At 39.1% G+C, this 16,417-nt stretch overlaps 1 protein-coding gene across 7 annotated transcripts in view; it reads left to right on the top strand.

Moving 5' to 3' along the window:
* Window positions 1-16,417, top strand: part of ITSN1 (intersectin 1) — a 147,325-nt gene that overhangs the window by 14,921 nt on the left and 115,987 nt on the right. The gene's annotated exons all lie outside the window — the stretch shown is intronic.

Genomic DNA, 16,417 nt, shown 5'->3' with positions numbered 1-16,417 from the left:
TGCCTTAGTATTCTAAATGTTTTAGTTCAGAAGCAGTCTGATAGCTTTCTTAATTGTCAGTAATGAAACTGATTTCCTAGAAAGACCTATGGGAGACTACCCAAATTTCAAAGTAGATTAATATGAGGGAACAGGTGAGTAAAACAGGAAGCTTACTATGTTTATGTAGCCTGATGTTGGCCACAAACTGTCATTTCTAGCTTCAGCTCTGAGATACCACTCCCTATTTTGAAAAAGTTTGTCTCCCTCTTCCATTGTTGTTGTTAGACAGTAGGTTTCTTCCTAATGTTTCCCCACAAGTAAATAGTACACACTGCCCTGAGGTATTACATTTTCTTGTTAGTCTTCAATGTTTGCACTGTTACCCAGATTCTTTGCCTCTATTTCAACTTGATTCTTCCACTTGGTACCTTCAGCTCTCTGAGGATTTTAACACTGCATGCTTTGACAAGGTACCGTCTGCTGTCAATCAGATTTCTTGAGGCCTTCGTTAAGACTTTTTTGGGCTGTTAAGCCAACAGGAACTTTTCAGGAGGCTGAAGTAATGATTGTGGGGTTGGAAGATACTGATTTTTCTGCTGGGCCTAATTCAAAATTCTTTCTCTCTTGTTAGTGTTGTGGTTTAACCCCAGCCAGCAGCTAAGCACCACACAGCTGCTTGCTCATTTCCCTATGCCCCCCCTCCCCCCGCAGGATGGGGAGGAGTATTGGAAGGGTAAAAGTGAAAAAACTCATAGGTTGAGATAAGAACAGTTTAATAATTGATTGAAATAATAATGGTAAAAAAATGTAATGAAAAGGAAAATGACAGAGAGAATTAAAACCCAAGACAGACAAGTGTTGCAAATGTAAACAATTGCTCACCACCAACCGGCCAATGCCCAGCCAGTCCCTGAGCAGCAGACCCTGCCAACCTCCCCCCCCCAGTTTTATTGCTGAGCATGATGTCATATGGTATGGGATATCGCTTTGGTCAGTTGGGGTCAGCTGTCCCAGCTGTGTCCCCTCCCAGCTTCTTGTGCACCCCAAGTCTACTTGCTGGTGGTGTGGGGTGAGAAGCAGTAAAGGCCTTGACTCTGTGTAAGCACTGTACAGCAATAGCTAAAACATCCCTGTATGATCAATGTTGTTTCCAGCACAAATCCAAAACATAGTCCCCTACTAGCTACTACGAAGAAAATTAACTCTGTGCCAGCCAAAACCAGCACAGTTAGTATCTTGAAGTAACTGGGGGTGCTGGCTTTTTTACTTTCTCCCCACTCCTTAATCATTTCCGTTCTCAGATATACAAGCAGTGATTAAATGAGCCACAGACAAATGTATATCCAAAGATACTTGTGTTATTCTCTCAAATGTCATAATATATTTAGCATTTAAGAACTGGTAGTTAAAATAATTAGTGAGATTTTTCAGCACATCTTAAAGTAAGAACATGAACTGTTGCCATATAGTAGAACTCCTGTAGCTCAAAACAGTTGTCATGGACATTTTGTTGGAGAAATAAAAAGGAAAAAGAAGGGTGTAAGTAAATGGCCTGTTCAGTTTAGAATGTCAGTGCATCTCTTGGCGATGCTTGCTGGCAGGCTTTAAGGATCATTTGCTGCTGTCTTTTTCTCCTTTAAGCATATGAACTGGCTTTTTTTTTTCTGGATTTTTTTTTCTTGCATAATTTGGGATTTCCTGCTTAAAAGTTGCACTAAAACAGCTGTACATTTGAAGGAATACTTAAGGGTACTTGGGTTCTGAAACTGTCAGCAGCAGTTTTTAAGCAGATGAGAACTGAGGCATGTTCGTGTAATTTTATCTCTATGGGTACTTTATTGCTCATTTATGTAAGAAAGTACAGTTGATTTGACTTATGTATGAGATTTATGCTAGTGCTGTGCTGGAAACTTTAAAAGTGATAGAAAATAGGACTGTAGCTTTAGGAAAATTAGTTATTGTCACTAGATTTTTTCAGAGGAAACTAATTTAACATTCTTACTCTTGCTGTGTCCCACACTTACTATAATTTACTGCTTCATGGGACCCGTGATGACTGTTTACAACTTTGGAACTGAATGTATCTAATATGCAGCATTTTCTATCATACTTGGCATATTTAGTACCTCCACTGGTACTTGATTAGACATGTATTCATTGTTCTGATGTCAAATGGTGGTTGAGTATTACTACCTTTTTCTTTCCCCCAAAGGGGACAAGTTAATTTTGAGGCAAAAGTTCAGATTCTTTCCCCTGCAAGTAGCCAACTCTTCTTTCCAGTAAGTTCATTTTGTACTTTGCCTTTCATTTCAAGGGCCAGTAAATGCCACGTGTACTTATCAGGAGAGCTGAAAGCTAGACTGAGTTTGAGAAAGGCTTTTTTGTCTTATGAAGGTTTGATTGTAAGTACTTCAGTATATGGGATTTTTGAACAGCTGGAATTTTGACAACTTGTTTTTTAATGTAAAATATCTGTAGCCTACACTTCTCCTACAGACAAGTGACTACAAGAAAGTCTTGCTTGCCATTTTAGAAGGTAACTTACTAGCTGTAATGATTGGTGAAGGAGTAGATGCTTCATTATAAAGCCAGTTTTCATTTTCAGGTCTTAACTCAGAAGGTAAATAATGAGAAATGTATTTTTAGAATCCAAAGTTTATTTTTAAAATCTTGTCAGTTGCCAGCTCTTAGAGTATGCTGTGCTGTACTGAAGCCAACTAGTGTGAGATGAAAAATTCCTGCTGAATGTACTGCCAATTATGCTAGCCTCTGCTCTTTCAAGCTTCCTTCACAGCTGTCCCCAAGCCTTTTCTGGTGATGTCTCTGCTGCAGAAAATGGCCCTCAAGCTATCTTCTGTTGGAGTCATAAGGCTTAATTTCCAAGGTAAACTTGCTCCTGTTTTTAACAAGCCAGACTGCGGAATAAAGTAATCCTGATCCTGGTTCAAGAGTGAAAACACCTTAAAAGTTGCAGTAGCTTCTAGAGTAGGTTGAATGAATGGGGACTGTAATAATTTTAGCTGTAGGTTTTAATCCACTACTGCAAGCGTGAGCTATAAATTGTGCAAACTTGTATTCCTCCTGTGCTATAAATTGTATTAACTTATATCTATCATTCTCACATGAAGATATGTTAACATATTTGTAATGGGAAATAAATGTCATTTGTAATCTTAAACTACAGATTTCTGCTATTTCTTCCCCTGTGTATAAAGATATACATATGTAAACCTGATTCATGACCTAGAGATGTGATTCTGCTAGCCAAGTGAGGTGGGTTCCTGTTCTTCCAATAAAAAGTTTCCCCTTTCTCCAAGCAATATTTGGTTCCTAGCAATATTATTTTCTTGCTATATTAATACTAAGTGCCTGTTTGAATGACCAAAAAGTGGAGAACCTTGAAAAACTAATATTACTTACTTAATATGTTGGGGTTTTTTTGTTTGTTTGTTTTAAGAAATCTTATCAGGGTAGTGTTTTCAGTTTGTGAGAACTGATAACTGAATTAGGTATGACATATGTCTGCCATGGATATTGTGCTCTCAGGGTTGGAAATCAAGTGACTTATGAGAACTACTTAGTCAAATTAGATTAGTAGATTATAGTCACCTAAACAGCTAGAAAAACAAATGAGAATCCTATATGTAAAGTCCCATTTTAAGATGAGATCAAAACTGGACAACCAGAGTGTAAAAAATCTACCTTACAAAAAGGCAGAAGAATTTCTTAAATTTACTTTTCTAAATTTGAGAAAGATTAAAATTGCTGCAAGTGAGAAATGTCCTTTGCATCAGGAGAACTAAATTCACTAAAATACCTCCATTATGGTAACATGTGGATAGCTGTTATATGTAGTCAAATGTGTTTTCAATCTTAAAATACGTGTGTACAGATATGTAATATGTGAGCTGTTTATTTAATAGTCTTTCTGAGCTTTGGCTGTATGCTTTATCCTAAACTTGAAATCAGCATAGAAAGGAAGGAGCTGTCTTGAGGTTAAGCTTAAGGGCTAGACTTTTTTTTTCTGGTTTGGGAGGTGTATCAGTGTACATCTTTCATGCTATGGATCTTGAAACCATAATAGAGAATAATATGCTACAGATGCACCAATTTAACCAGCTTTTCAGGAGCTGGAGCTCCAATTGTTAACACAGTATGGGAAGTAACATTCTGTAATTTCTCTTTTGTTACTCATGGCAAGATTAAAAATGGAGAGAAGGTAGACAGCTTCATAACCTTTGTAATGATGTAACTTAAACACTACATATTCCTTTGTTTTTAGTGTGGTTATTTCCCCTTTTTATAGAACTAGATTTTTAGGCATGAAATTCTCATTTTAGTGAAGATGATGTAAATTTGTTGACTTTGTCCCAGGATTTCACTTGGTAACTGTTTAAATTGACACTAGAGGTGCCATCTCTGCCTGTAAACTGTGGCTTTGTCTTGACACACACTAACTTTCCGTGAACCAAAGCAAGCTCATAGCAAAAGAACACTCTGAGAGAAAAATTTCTGGGTGAGATGTAGCGCTGATGACTTCTGTAGGAATTTAAAGCTCATGTATTTAACAAGATGGCTGGAGTCGTTCACTTCTTCAACATCTGTGTCCTACAAGAACTTGTTCAGGGCTTTTATTGTGAGGGAACATAAAAAAGAAGGCGTCTTACAATCCTATTTACTTAGGAAAGAAATACACTCATCTCTAGGCAAGTCAGATCCTAAAACAAAGTTCTGTCTTTGGTCCATCATTTTGTGTCATGACTGTGTGATGGCTCCAACATCATCATCTGAGATTATTTGATCTCTTTTCAAAATGTGAAGCTTGGAAAGCTTTGTGAGGTTTTACATGAGTGCTGTAAAAGCAGTGGGAGTTTGGAGGAATGGGGTAAGTTGTGTTTGAACTATGAGGAGAATGAACCGTGAAGTCTGCATCATGCCCTTCCTGCACTTTTTATCAGGCTTGGCTTGTTTAACTCTTTGGCCTGTGTCACTGATCTTTCTTTACTACTGCTCATATAAAGGTTTCATCTCTTCACTTACTTTTTTCTGTCCCTGTCTTTGCTGAAGAGACAAGTCTCTTGACGACACAGAGTTCAGCACATCTCTTCATAGTAATCAACCTGCCGCCACCACACAACTTCAGTGAATAAGGATCATATTGTTACATACTGGCAGAACTGTACTTACTTGTGTGTAGTTGGGCAGTGATTAAGAGTTTAGCGTGTTAAAAACTTGCAAATGTGAGGGTTTTTAAGGAGTCCAGTAGGCTTGTTTTCATAGCTGTCTTCACTTTCTGCTTGAAACAAACTTTCAAGGTGTTTTAGATCTGTTATGCTGGGAAATCAGAGCATTGTATTACAATTTTGCAGTTTGATTTTTTTCCTAGTTGAAGACAGCCCCACAACCATAATATGACTTGTAACAAATTTTTCTGATTACTTGGTACTGAAAAACAGACAACTTTTGAAGTACCCACAGGGGAGAAATTCGTAAGCTACAGTAAATAAACCTCCCCATGCTGCAGATTTGTGACTTAAAGTAAATAAACCATTAGCACTAACAATAACATTAATGTTCTTATCCTCTTTAAGGAAAGGAATTTTTATCCTGGAAAGAGGAATTAAAGCATTTTCAGTACAGGGAAATTACTCTTTTCAGTATTATTAACCATACAGACTTCTTTGGTCATTTATGGAAGGACCATAACAAAGTAGCCTGCTTTCCAGATCAAGCATGAAAAATCCCTGTGCATATGGTGCCCTCCCCCTGTAACCTGCATTCTTCAGAGAAGCCATCTTATCAGCTATAAATACATACATACTGCAAATGAGCACCTCTTTTCTAACTGCTTGATACACGTATCTTTTTTAAGAAAATGTCCAGTCTTCTGCATCTAGTTTTTTGCTTGAACTTGGTTTGTTTCTGTGCACGTCCTGGTTCTGTCTTGCATAGGCTTAAAATAATTCCCAACCCTTGGCAGAAATGCAGAGTGTTTGTAGCCTGGAATTTGGTGACAGTGAGTGATCCCGTTGCTCCCTCAGCCACTCAGCAGTTAGAAAATGCTGCTGTGGAATGGTGTTTGCAACATCCAGCTTGTTATGACTAAAGCTGAAATCTGTTCTTCCAATAAACTCTTGCTTCCGCCTGTCTCTTTTTGCAGTGAGGAAAACCTTAACCTCACTGTGTGGGTGCTTTGAAGGAGTCTGTGTTGCATAAATACTTGCACCTTGACTCTAGTGAAATATATGGAAAGCCTTTTTGTGTGTGTGTTTTTATTATTTCTTTGCTGCCTCTGAACTTATTACCATTGGTAATACATTCAGCAGGATTATTCTTGCCCTTGTATTTTAACATTTGAGGAATCTTTTACCCCAGCCAAGGATTGAAACTTTTCTGTTGTTGAGGTGCAGGAAACTGATTTATGTGGAACTGATAGAAAGCACACTTGTCATCTGGAAAGGAAACTTGTCATGTGCCCTTACACAATTTTTTTTTTTTTTGTACAGTTCAACTGCACTTGCAGTCAACTGATAATTCTGTTTAATATAGAAATAGGATTTATAAGTTGGAATACACTTTTTAAAATTTTTATGTAGGTATCTACCATTTACCATTTTGTCTTGCAAAATGTTTTTCTTTCCCTTATCTCATTGCCTAGCCTTGTAGACACACCTGAAATGGCTTTTTCTCTTTTGTGAAAATTGCTTCTAGGCATTTCGGTATCCTGATGGAAAAAGGAAACTGAAAAACCTTACTTTGGGATATACCCTGCCTTATGCAGTTAAGCCCTTTTTACGTCAGTTTTTGAGTGTGTTCTTAAGCATATTTTAAATAGGAGACATTATCTCTAGCAATTGAGCTTTAACGTATTTAATTCCTTGTTTAAGTTTTACGCAACTTTTGCATTCTTGACAATGTAGGAGAATCCTTTATACTCAGTGTGTACTGTTGGCTGATAAGCAGCCTTTCTAGTGTAAGGAAATACCTTAATTTTACAAATGCCTAAAGGCCTGTCCTTATCACTATGTGAAAAATAGCACAGGGAGTCTCAGTATCTGTTCATCCAACATTTGCATTTCTTCCCAATAAAGCTGCTATTTAAAGTGCTGTTTTGTCTTTTCATTGTCTGCTGGAAGCATATGTGTGTTAAACGGTATACTGTTATCCTTAAGTAACATCAGGTAGGTCTTTGGAATATTTTTTTTCCAAAGGTGCCTTTTCCTTTATCAAACTACATACCATTGCTTTAATTGGGTTAGTTTTAAAAGTAGTATTTAATTTTCTGTAAAGCTGAGAATGAGTGATCCTACTCATGGAAAAGAGTTTCAGATTTTAGCACAAGTAAAGCTCAAACTAAATGAAATGGTCTGTTTTGTAAAAGACATGAAGCTTCAGTAACTAACTCCTTGCAATAAATATGTCAGCTGCTTTAGATGCAAGTATGTTTTCTATATTCACCTGGGAACTATTATTTGTATTGTTTTAGTACTAAAGTTCTCTAAATATTCTGGTAAAGGTGCCTGCCTTCAGGTGACTTCTTTCAATTTCAGAGAGACTGAGGAGGATTATTGAATTGTGTCCTGTATAGCAGGTATTGCTTATTGTATATGTTTCTAATTTGAGGTAGAAAAGAGACTGTGTCCTCTTTAATCTCTTTTCAAACACAATTTGTCACAATTTCCTTGACTGAAATTTAGCATTGGTAATTTATTCACTTTGTTACTCTTTTTAGAGAACTTTGGCCGAGTCGTCTTAAAGCCCGTTGTGTGCCAAATGAGTGGAAGCCAAAATTTGGTAATCTTTTATGAGTCAGTCCACACATACTTTCATTATTTATATATATTTATATAAAAACAATTTCATATGTTTTGTCTGTTCATGGTTTTTCTAATTCTATGTCATTTCCTGTGTAGTCTCTAATATTTCCTAAAAGATCAGGATCATCTACAGATGGAATACTGGTTTCTTCAAATAAGTCAGTATGTTGTCATGGGTTGGCCTTGGCTGGCTGCCATATGCCCACCCAGCTGCTCACTCACTCCCCTCAACAGGACAAGGGAGAAGACGGGGAGAAAAAGCTTGTGGGTTGGGATACATAACAATTACCATTATTGACAAGACAAACTTGGGGAAAATTAATTTGTCACCAGTTAAAATAAGTTTGGATAGTGAGAAACAAAGACAAATTGAAACAATGTCTTTCTCCCTCCTTTATCCCAGGCTCAATTTCACTCCTTCATTCATGAATCCTCTACCTCCCCCATGCCCCAAGCAGCACAGGGAGGTGGGAAATAGGGGGGTGTGGTCAGTCCATAACAGGTCCTCTCTGCTGCTGCTTCCTCTGCATGCTTTTTGCCTGCTCCAGCATGGGTCCTCTCCACAGGCTGCAGTCCTTGAGGATAAACCTGCTGTAGCCTGGGATCCTCCATGGGCTGCAGCATGGATATCTGCTCCATTGTGGTCTCTCCATGACCTGCAGGGCAATATGTGCTTCAATGTGGTCACTCCATGGGCTGCAGGAGATTTCTGCTGGGGTACCTGGAGCACCTCCTCCTCTCACACTTTTGGTGCTCGCAGGGCTGCTTTTCACAACTTCACCCTCACTGTCAGGCAGTGTTTTGCCCTTTATTACACACTTTTCCAGAGATGCCACCATCTTGGCTGAGGGTCTCAGCTGTGCCCTGTGGTGGGTCTGTTGGAGCCTCAGAGAGGCCGTTCCTGCAGCCCCCCTGCTGCCGGCATTTGGGCACCTGCATTCCATATAGCTGTTTAAACTTCATCCTTGTAACAAAAAGGATTTAACCTTGCTGTTCGGTGCTAAGTGATGTGGCACTCTGTGTAGATCCCACACAAATGAAGCTTGTGCTACATATATCTTATTTTTATAGGTATATACTTTTTATTACATATAAATTATATGTGCTGCTTGTGATAAATGAAAAGGGTCATATAACTGGGGTGGATGCAGTACTTAGATCACTGCGTTATACACAAATATATTCAATTGCCTGACAGTGCTGGGGTTAGGACTCTACCTGTGTGTTAGTGCCACAGGGCAGAGAATTTCCTGGGGTGTGCTGCATTGGTAGCTTTATAGGTCAATAAGATGTTTTTTTGCTGAATATGAGAATCCTCATAATTAAATCTTGAGAATTTTAAGTGCTTGTTTGGTCAGTATAATCCCAACAACTGGAACTATAACTTTGTGGAGTGTTTGTGTGACCCCTTTCTCTCGGAAGTTCTGTTTTGGAAGAAAAAAGTAATTTCCAAAAAAGTTAGGAAAGCATCCTCATTTTCAGGATTTGTTTTAATGCCTGTTTTGTTTTTGCCCCAAAGAACAAGCTTTTTTCACAACATGCTGCTCAGTGGTGCTGGGCAATTCACTGAGAAGTGATATATTTTTAAAATGAATTTTTTCTAAAACAAAAACAACGAACGAGTCTTTGCCATTCACCTTCATTGCTTTGAGGTCTTTTATTTTGGTGAAGTGCAGGAAGGTTAGCCATCCCTTAGGGATGCTAGTCATGTTCAGGGCAGGTTCAAGGAATGCTTATGTATTTTGTGAGGTCTCCTTCAGAGAGTTTTGCCCTGATATGAAAGTTCTTGAATTGACGTTCTCAAATCAATATGACTAATCAGAAGAAAAAAAAAATAGAGGGGTAAGTCACAGAGAATGACTGCTGTCAACCTGTGTCTGAGTAACAGGGTTAAGTGTGACCAGAAGTAAGGCAAATAACAGGAATACTTGTCTAAATGACATACTATATATCTGGTTTTTGATCTGAAAGTGCTCCTAATATCATACAAAAGAGTTAGGAAGACAGAGCTTTGAAGAGATTCAGAGCAGAGGGCACATGTGGGAGATGTTGGCTACTTCAGTCAATAGCAATGTGGTCTGGCGCAACTACTGATAAGGCTTGGTAGATGCTGAATAATTTCTCCTGTTAAAGCACTATTTTGAAAATCTGCTATAGCAAACTGCTTTTGCCATACCACTAAGAGTTCAGAAGAGCAGATGCTTATGGAGCACAAATTGACCTACACTGGAGTAGTTCAAAGAACAGAGCCATCTGTGCTTTCTCTGATATCACCAACTTTATCCTATCTCTACCCTACTAGACCTTTTTACCTTGTGGTTTTGCCTAGGAGGAAGGGAAAAAGAGCGGACACAGATCCTGAACTCTCTCAACTTAGACTTATGATGACTCTGGGCTTTTTCTTCCTTCTTACCCTCCCCCCAGCATAACTGTTGCTTTGGGGCAGAGGTGGAAAATGCGAAGTGAAAAACTCGTAACATCTGATCTTTTTTGTTCTCCCATATTTCATTGTCCCCATTTCAAATGATGAGCTCTCAAGTTCAGATAAGAATGGGGATTTGCACAGCATAGCTACATGGGCTTAGATTAGGCCTACAAGTAATGAAATCTTGGGACAGAAGACTGCCACTCTTCTCCAAGAAAGACTTGATGGCTCTGGTCTATTCCTTTGGCCGTCCTCATTCCTCTAGGAACATTGAGCTGGGTTCTGAGTCCTTTGATTCCAACCTGTCTAATGTTAGAGGCAGTCAGGTTGGCCTGCTCAGAAAGGAGGAGCACAGATCTAAACTGTGTCCATAATTTCTTTGCTTTTCAGTCCCGTGACTGAAAACACAGCTCATAGGTCCACCATCTTTATCCTGCATAGCTTCTGAGCTCGTGCAGGGCTATGAAAAAGGAAGCCTTGTGGTTTGGGTGGCTTCAGCTGCAGTGGAGGTAAGTAGCAATTATAGATTAAAATGTTGTGTTGAGAAGGCAGGAACACTAGTGTAATGCTGGACAAATGTGGTGAAACATGGGAGAGTTCAATGTAGAGTTTTGTAGTGGGAATCTGTAGGAAAGTGGGGGAAGAAATTTACCAGCTACCCTCTGATACATTTACATTACCTTCTTGAACTGGAGGTAATATAGCAGTGTCCACCTCACTGTAGGAGGCGGCCCAAGGAGGAGTGGAAGCAGGTGTGCTGTGGTAGTTGATGTAGGAATAAGGAAGGAGTTAATCTGGAAAAAAAAACCCCAAAAGGCACGCAATTATATTATTCTGTAGTCGGGCTGTTTCATGCTGAGTCAGTAAAAGAAGAAACAAAGTTACTTGTTATGTAGCTGGAGAGATTAGAAAACTGATAAGGGAAAAATGCCTGGTGAAATAGAAGTGATCCAGTGCTACACTGGGCCTTCAAAACAACTCTCTGAAAAGCTGGAGTTATAAAGTTAAGAGTCGCTAAGTTAAAAGGTGTGATGTGACTACCAGCCTATTCTTGGAATAATACACTAATATACAGATCACACAAAACTAACACTTAGGTATTACAGAGCACTCAGACTTTGCTTTCCTTTGGCTTTGGCCATTTTCCTCTTTTGTTCCATGTGTATCTTTTAAGTGCCATTGCTTAGTGATCCTTAAGCCATGGAGGCAGCCAGATTAACAGATCTGAAATAAAGAATGACTGTCTTCATTTTATGTAGTGTAAATAGCAGAACCAATCTGCTTTATCTGATCCTATTAGCATTCAGTATTACTATAAACCTTACTTACTGGCAGTTGAGATGACTGCTCAGGTTCATATTGCAAAACAAGACAGATTTTGAAGGTCTAAGAGAGCACAATACTTGCATATCTAGCAGTGAGATCATGCATTTCCCTGCCCTTACTGGATCATTCTTGCACTTAATGCCAGGATACTGTTAAGGCTATCTTGTGGGTGTGGCATGTATTCCTAGCTCTGTTATTCTTGTGTTTCAGATTTTCAGTATAACAGTACTTGTTTTAAAGGGGGAGGAGTCAGAACTTGCCAGCTGCAATTGTGTTAATGAAGCTTTTTAACAAAAAAACCCAAACAAACCCAAAACCAAAAAAACCAGAAAGCAGCTTGTTACTACACCTCTGTAAGTAAAGACTACTAAAAAGAAAAAAAAATGAAGGTTGTGAGTGCTAAGAAACTGCTAAAAGTTTGTTCTAAAAATAAGAAAAAAAATCATACTTTAAAAGGTCTTGGTGGTTCAGAATGAAGTAAATTAATATTAAACTGAAAATAAAGAATGATATTTATTTTATTTCTTAATACGGGTTTTAGAAACAGTTGAGTGATGCGGTGGATTTTCCATCATGTTAAATCTTTCAAGATGAAAGCCAGTCATCTCTTTAAAAAGATACTGTAATTCAGTCACAGTTCACTCAGTACTGGAATTACTCGATGAAATGCTGTGAAGATTAAAAACAGCCTGTGTATGTACAAGATTAGAAGCAGCCATTCAAATTGTGCTAGCTAGACTGTACAACAAGATGATCTTATCGCTGCAGCCTTTGCTTGCTTTCCTCCTAAGGTTAATTCCATTTGATTAAATTGGGAACTCCTTAAGGGAAAGACTTTTGCTTCAGTTATATAGTCCCTAATATCCTGAAGCATTTTAACTATAGTGCTTGGAAGCTGTTTGAGTGCTGCTGGTAATATGTAGTCATTGGCAACATTTTAGGTGGATGAAAGATGCAGAATGTTATGACACTGGAAGATGTACGGTTCTTCAACTTCTCATTTCCAACCTTATCATTTAGTTTCTCTGCTGCTTGTAATACCCATGTGCAAAACATGTTCTGGTGGTTCATGATCAGACTGAATTAGGTTTCTGTTCCAAGCTACACTATTAACCTTTACCATGAATTAGAATGCTTTCCTGCCATTGTTTCCCCAGCTTTGAAATGGGGATTGTCATTCTCTTTTGCTTCAGAAGGGACCATATTATTGCTGATAACCAGTTACCTAATTGCTTCTCATCTATTGGAAGAAGAAAAGGACTAAATTTGCAAAGAATTAATTTCTGAACTCTCTCTGAATAAATGATCTTGTATGTTTGTTAAAGTTCTGAGCACCTTGCTCAGGGTAAATTAATAATTATTAATTTAATTTTACCTTTATATATAATTTATATAATTTAGATGTCAGTTAAAGAAATGAGAACTACCTTCACCCAGAAATGTATGAGTTAATATAGCTTGGGAAACTCAGTGTTGTTTTAATGAAAGACAAATTGTGGAAAACAGCAAGCCAGCTATTAATCTGGATGGCAAAAGAAGTCCCTTGCCTGGATCTTAAACTTATCTGAGAACTTTCAGCAGTATAGGCCTGATTTGACCAAGCATGTTCTTCATAACCATCCTCTTGAACTTTGACCCTAGGGTCTTGAAGTAGTAAAATGTTTTGGACAGTGTGTTCCTTACGTAGTACTTAAGCAAAACCAGACAGAAACCTGGTAGTTCCTGTGGAAGTACTTGTGGAGGGCTTTCCTACAAAAATACTTAAAGCTTACATGACTCAACAAGATAAAGTGACAATGCCATGGCAAGAAAGTAAACAATGTCCTTATCTGCTTGCAAATCTGTTGTACACAGAAACACCATTTGTAGTGTTAGTGTGGGGCTTCTACCACAGTTGTTGATAAATATCTTAATTTTTCCTGTTTTTAGAAAGTAGGGAATTCTTTATTTGTTAGACTCCTGAGCTGTCTTCTGACTTAGAGTGCAGAAAAGAGTGCCTTGCCACTACACCTGTTGCCTGCTTTGTGGGTTTATAGTAATTTTTCTTCCTTTGTGGTCACGTTATCCTTTCCCCATAGCAGAAGACAGATACCATGAATACAGAAGAGACCTTCTCATCAGTTTGATAATTGCCACAGGAACTGAAAAGCATTTGCAATGGTGACTAGCTTTGTTAATCTCATTTGGGTCCTTGGCAAAACATTCAGGAAACAGAAGTTTAACATTTGTGAGGGTTTTTACAGTTAGAAGTCATTCCTGTAAAGAGTAGAAACTCTGAAAAGTTTGAAACTCATAACTGTAACTGTATTAATGATCTGATCTCAAAAGAGCAAGCATCAAATTGCATGAATGTCTCAAACTGGTTCTGTTTTCCAATACTTATCTAAAATGTCCAGGGTTTGCTGAAACTATCACTCGTTTTTATTAATAGTAGTCTAAAGACTTTCCCACGTAACATGGGAAAACACCAAAACTTGCTGTCAGTCTGTGATACTCTCACATGACATGGGGGTATTTTGTCATAATTTGGAATGCTTGAGAAGGATGTGGGTTTTTTATCTGGTTGGTTTTGTTTCTTTTTTTCCTGTGGGAGGAAGAAGGTGACTGATAAGTTGCCTCAGGAATTACTTCTTGAATTGTCTGCCCAAATTATCTTGTGAATGATTATTTAGGAATAGAATGCTGTGATGCATTTTTAACAAAAAAAAATTTTTTTATGTAAAACTTGTCTATATAAAGACACATAGCACTGAAATAGCTAGATCACTCTTACTTTATACCTCCTGTGGCTTTATTACAGTTTTCTATGAAAATGTGTCCTTAGAAGAAGACAGACAACTTTAAACAGAAACTATAATAAAGTTTTGAGCCACATTCTTGAAGTCCATACATAGTCACAGAATGGTAGGGGTTGGAAGGGACCTCCAGAGATCATCTTGTCCAACCCCCCTGCTTGAGCAGGCACACCCAGAGCAGGGGGCACAGCACCGCATCCAGGTGGGTTTTGAATGTCTCCAGGGAAGGAGACTCCACAACCTCCCTGGGGCAGCCTGTGCCACTGCTCTGTCACGCTCACAGGAAAGAAGTTTTTTTCTCATGTTTAGGTGGAACTTCCTGTGTGCCAACTTGCGCCCATTGCCCCTTGTCCTGTCATTGGGCACTATTGAAAAGAGCCTAGTCCCATCGTCCTGACACCCACCCTTTAGGTATTTATAGGTATTGATGAAATCCCCCCTCAGTCTTCTCTTCTCCAGGCTAAACAAACCCAGGTGTCTCAGCCTTTCCTCATAACAGAGATGCTCCAGCCCACTGATCATTTTGGTAGCTCTCTGCTGGACTTGCTCAAGCAGTTCTGCATCCTTCTTAAACTGGGGGGCACAAAACTGGACACAGTACTCCAAATGTGGTCTCACTAGGGCAGAGTAGAAGGGGAGGATAACCTCCCTCGATCTGCTGGCCACACTCCTTTTAATGCAGCCCGGATACCGTTGGCCTTCTTGGCCACAAGGTCACATCGCTGGCTCAGGGTCAGCTTGTTGTCCACCAGCACTCCCAGGTCCTTCTCAACAGAGCCGCTTTCCAGCAGGTCAGCCCCCAGCTTGTACTGGTGCATGGGGTTGTTCCTCCCCAGGTGCAGGACCTTGCACTTGCTCTTGTTGAATTTCATCAGGTTCCCCTCGGTGCAGCTCTCCAGCCTGCCCAGGTCTCACTGAATGGCAGCACAGCCTTCTGGTGTATCAGCCTCTCCTCCCAGTATTGTATCATCAGCCAACTTGCCGAGGGTGCACTCTGTCTCTTCATCCAGGTCACTGATGGCTATGTTGAACAGGACTGGACCCAGCACAGACCCCTGGGGAACACTGCTAGTGAAAGGCCTCCAACCAGGCTCTGCCCTGTTGGTCATGACCCTCTGAGCTCTGCCATTCAGCCTGTTCTCAATCCACCTCATTGCCCACCCATCTAACCCACACTTCCTAAGCTTACCTGTGAGGATGCTATTGGAGACAGTGTCAAAAGCCTTGCTGAAGTTGAGGTAAACAACATCCACTGCTCTCTTTTCATCTATCCAGCCAGTCATGCCATCGTAGAAGGCTATAATTCTCAGTGGAAGGAATTTTCATACATGTCTGACTTTTATGCAGGTGTGGTGTTAATGTACTTGTTTTCAACCTGATCATTTTTTCAAGGTAAAAGCTTAGGTAAGACATCAGTACTTAAATTTAGATATGATCTATGCTTATGATTGTCTGCAGGTGGTCTCTATAAATTAAATTTTACCTTTATATGAATAACTTTTAGTCTAGAAAACTCTCCTTTAGGTTTAAGGAGGAGCAGAATGTTAAAAGAGGATTTATTGTTTATATAAAAGAGTACTTACTTACTAGTTTATGAGAAGAGAGTAAATTATTTGGAGTGAGGAATGGGAAATAAAATATTTGTGGTTTTATCTAGAATAGTATAAGTTAGAAGAGAACACTAGTAGATTAGATGGCTGGGCATTTCCTTGTCTCCCTTGCTCAGAGCTGGGTGCAAGCAAATTTTTCTCATAAACTAACCTATGCATTTTGAATGTATGTTTTAGTACTTTCTGTGTATATAAAAATAATTGTGCCTATTATGAAAGTTCTAACCGTACGGAATGTGAAATTTATGTCTGTCTGAATGCCTTGGTCCTGATGTTTGTTCTACACTTTATGTCTGTGTGTCAGTATGACGTTTCATTATCCCCTAGGCTCAGGTATAGGGAAAGCCTCATTGTCCTCTGAAGTACATGGGAGGTCATGGATGGGAGGATTGTATGTATTCCAGTAGGATTGCCACAGTGGAAGACAGTCAGGGCTGAGAACCTCCCTCCAAATATTGTCCA

Source organism: Phalacrocorax aristotelis, chromosome 1 (genome assembly GCF_949628215.1).
Source record: "Phalacrocorax aristotelis chromosome 1, bGulAri2.1, whole genome shotgun sequence".
In the NCBI taxonomy this organism is placed as follows: Eukaryota; Metazoa; Chordata; class Aves; order Suliformes; family Phalacrocoracidae; genus Phalacrocorax; species Phalacrocorax aristotelis.
Note: the sequence above shows the minus strand (reverse complement) of the source record. Positions and strands in the feature narration are given on the sequence as shown.